This window comes from Cryptomeria japonica, chromosome 1 (genome assembly GCF_030272615.1).
Source record: "Cryptomeria japonica chromosome 1, Sugi_1.0, whole genome shotgun sequence".
NCBI lineage: Eukaryota > Viridiplantae > Streptophyta > Pinopsida > Cupressales > Cupressaceae > Cryptomeria > Cryptomeria japonica.
This window is the reverse complement of record NC_081405.1, coordinates 555003140-555007538: the sequence shown is the minus strand read 5'-3', so window position 1 is coordinate 555007538 and position 4399 is coordinate 555003140.

The window sequence follows — 4399 nt, the reverse complement described above, 5'->3', positions numbered from 1 at the left end:
CTATTAGAGAACATCTAGGGTCAAAAGAGATAAATTACAGGTTCTTAAAAAAAAAAAAAAAAATTATAAATGAGATATTTAGAGTTTGTAGACTAATAGTTAACAGTTTCACGTCAATTTATCAGCACAAGTGAATTTGAGTATTTTTAACTAAAATATAATTTTAGTCAAACATATGGTCTATATAGATTCATTATAACTAAGTTATATATGGGTCACAACTTTTCCAATTGGAAGTGTCTGCTAAATGTATAATTTTATATCAATTTGGGTCTAATTACCAAAAAAAAAAAATTTTGAAAAACTCAATGTTTCAACAACCCCTACTCTTATAAATAATATTTTTTTTAAATGTCCAAATACCCTTTTATAGATCTACAAGTGAATATTCCAAAATATATATCTTTTGTTCTTCAGATATAATTTTGTCTAACACCCTTTTGTATCTATTTGCTAGTGTCTTTGTAATAATTTTGTATAATGTGTTACAAAGAGAAATGGACCTATAACCTCCAAAACTTTTGTAATCCTACTTTTTAGGAATAAGAGCTATGGTCATATTGTATAGATCCAAGTCACAAAAAATTTTATTCCTAAAATCCTATGCCACTTTCGTCACATCTTGACCCACAAAATTCTAGCATTTTTTATAGAATTTAGCGCAGAAACTATTTAGCCTTGGAGTTTTTTCAGGATGTAATTATAAGGTATCTTCTTTTAATTCTTCCAAAGTAAATTCTTCCATAAGTATTTTTTTATCTACTTCCCCTATACAAGAAGGAATACAATACAAAAATTCTTCCCTATCTAAGGATAAACTATGGCTTCGACCATCCTAAAGACTTCTAAAATGTTCCATTGCTTCCTCTTCAAATCCACCCAAAATTCTAGTTAAATTTCCACTTTTAGGGAGAATCTCCTCAATTATATTTTCATCTCTTCTACATTTGATCGAAGCATGAAAATACTTTGTATTAAGATCCCTTGTAGCCAACTAATTTTCTCCCTCTAGTTTATCTCTTCCCTAGCCAATAATTTTGAATGCTTATCTTTGAGTTCTCTTTCCTTCTTGAAATATCCCACATAGATGCCCATCCTAATTTAACTTTTTCATTTAGATCTTCTAAGTCCTTTTCCATAATCTCCTTCTCAACAAAGATGTTCTTGAAATGCTTAGCATTCCAAACTTTCAACTTTTGTTCATAAAATGTACTCTTCATAAAACAAAGGACATCATTCCTTCAAAAATATTACTCTCCTCCCATAATTCCTTCAATAACTCTCCTAAAGAAGGATCTGTCCACCACATATTGGAGAATTTAATAAACCCTACCTTTGGTCTTTCACTAGAATAAATTTTAATTGGAATGGAAAGTGATTAGAAGAAGAAATAGGTAAAACACTAACTTCACATTTGAATTGATCTCCCATCCATCATATCTCCCACAAATAAATGATTAGTCATTGTACAATATTCATAAATCCAACCCTCTAACTATTTCATGTAAAGATACCATTTTTAGGAATACAATCGATTACATTTATATCCACTACAAAGTTTTTAAAATCAATCATCAATTTGTCCAATCCAGGAATACCTCCACTTTTTTTGCTAGGATCTAGTAATGCATTAAAATCTCCCTCTGGGATAATGAATTCATCCTTAACATATTGATTCCTTCTAATAATCTCCTACCATGTGTTAAATTTCTCCTACATCTTGGTCAAACCATACACATTAAATATGTGATTTAAATATTTATTGTCTGCTCTGAACAACACCCTACAAAGTATCCATGAAGCAAACTACTCAATGAGAGTAATTTCAGTTTTCTCTCGATTCCATAAAACTCCTAAACCCCTTGTGGAACCATTTGAATCCACAAAATAGCCTTTCCACATCTTACAGTACTTTATAAATTCCTCTCCCATAGAGGCACTTATTTTAGTTTCTTGAATAAAAAATATTTCCTTCACCATTCTCTCCATCTGACACCTAATTAGATGTGTTTTGTCAGGGGTAGAGATACCCCTGAAATTCCATATAGTTATCTTCATAGCTATCCAAGGGAGTATTTATCTCTATTGAATTTTGCTAAAAATTTCTTAATGCTCAGGAAACCTTTTTCTATGGCCTCTTCTTTGCTCTTTTTCTTATTTTTCTTCCTTCCTCTCCGCTTCCCTGATTATCCCAAATAGAATGCCATTCACCTTCTTCACAAGAAAAATCCTCCTACATCTAGGATCTAGATTATCTAGTTCATCTATATCATCCAAATCCTTTCCAGAATCCCATTCACCTTCTTCACAAGAAAAATCTTCCTTTTCTGTTACAAACACATCTTGAATATTAACTTTTTATTGGATATCCTTTCCTTTGGATATTGGTGATACCTTCTGAGTTCGATCTATAATTTTTTCAATATTATTACTACAAGGATCTATACTCATTGATTTATCTCTAATGGTAATATTTTCTGAATTTCTCTTCCTGTCTTCCCTTATATTATTTTTATGCATTTTACAACCTTGAGAATGCATCTTATCTATTTTACTCTTCAAATTATTGTCTAATCTTCTCTTTGATCCTAAACATTCTCCATCTTCATTCAATACCTTGAACTACTAGTAACTATTTTTTCCTTGTCCTAAATTTGGGTGGCCTTGTTTCTTAGGACCCATTTTCTCTGCCTTCTAGGATTCTAGTTGCAATTAATTTCCATATGATCCCTACCATGACATTTGAGACAAAAAAAATTATTCTTCCACTTCTATTTTTTGCATCCAATTTTTCCTCTAAACAGAGATTCCAATTTCATTAGGTACTTTTCTAGCCATTTCTATTTTAATTCTCACATACAATAGTCTTCATTGATCAAGTTTGTGTCAATATCCATAATTGTTCCTAGTGTTCTACCAATCTTTTCCAAGCATTCCCCTGACTAGAATTCAATTGGTAGATTGTATGGTTTAATCTATATACAAAAGTTGTATGGGTCTAAAATTATTGGATTAAAATTTGCATACCATTTCTACATATATAGGGGAGACTCTTGTGTCTCCCATCATCCCCCTTGTAATATTTTTTTCTCTATCCCCTTCTATTGAAAAAATCACAATAAAGAAGCCTTTAAGAAAAAATTTCAACATATGTTGCATCCTCTAGGAATTTTTAATCCATTTTTTAAGCACTTCTTTATCTCTCTTTAGCCCAATGAATCTACAAATAATTGTCAATTCTTCCATCAAGGTTCTATCAATCAGTACTTCCCCTAGAACATCGATGGTTAATGCTCCCATGTGATCTTCTTCATCATGAAAAATCTTAACTTCCTCAAAATTACTTACACCTTCAAGATTTTTTTGATCATCCTTTTCATCCCTAGCATCATTTCTCTACAACTCCACCATTTTATAATTTACCAAACTATAATTTTTATTATGCCTATTTTATTTCTATATATAAACTTTATTATTCAATGAAATTTATAATTAAAGAGATTAAGAAAGGGTTTTGTCATTACAAAATCAAGGATTGAACTCTAACTTATAAATAATATCCCAGTTTATCACATTACTAGTTCATGCTCTTAAGTTTGTTTATTTTTAAAATAATACTATGCAAAAAAATTGAAAATTTATTATACTATTTTCTTATAAATAAAGATTTTGTATTAAAATTATGTTCTGATTAATTAGAGTGTGATAGGCCCAAAACTTTGCATATTTGCTAAACAAGAACACCTAGGGCACATGAGCAATGTACACCCAATCACAAAACATGGGACATCAAAACATGCTAGAAACCACTAGACGATAAGAACAAGACTAGAGAGAACCAAAAAGCAAAAACCAACCAGTCACCCAATAAAGATATGAAGGAATGGTCTATTGAATGGGGGAGTTATCCGCTTTCCATTCATTACACAAACCCTTTTTTTCAAAAAAGGAAATCTTTTTTGTTTGAATCTTTTGCAAAGCCAGTGTGGTGGACTCCAAGGTAGCCTTGACCACAAATTTAGGGGGATCCACCATTGTGGAGGGAGACTACATGTGTCTCTTTCACTTTGCATTTTTGTGTTCAATTTCTTCCTGTATAGAATGCAAGGAGGTTGAATTATTTAATACCTTCTCCTGGCTTAATGCAAAAATTTCCTTGACTCTTTTCTTTAGGACCTCTTGGTTCTCCTTCAACTCAACTATTGTATTTCTCTCAACCCTCTGATATATTTTTTCATTAATTCATTTAACATCACCTTGACCTTATCCCATTTGTCTAATTTCGTAGTCATATCACTAGCATCCTTCCAAAACCTTTCATCTTTGTCCTCCATCACCTATTTGTCGGTCCTCGCCCCCTCCTTCATCACCTCTTCAAGCATATTTATCTTTCTTATGG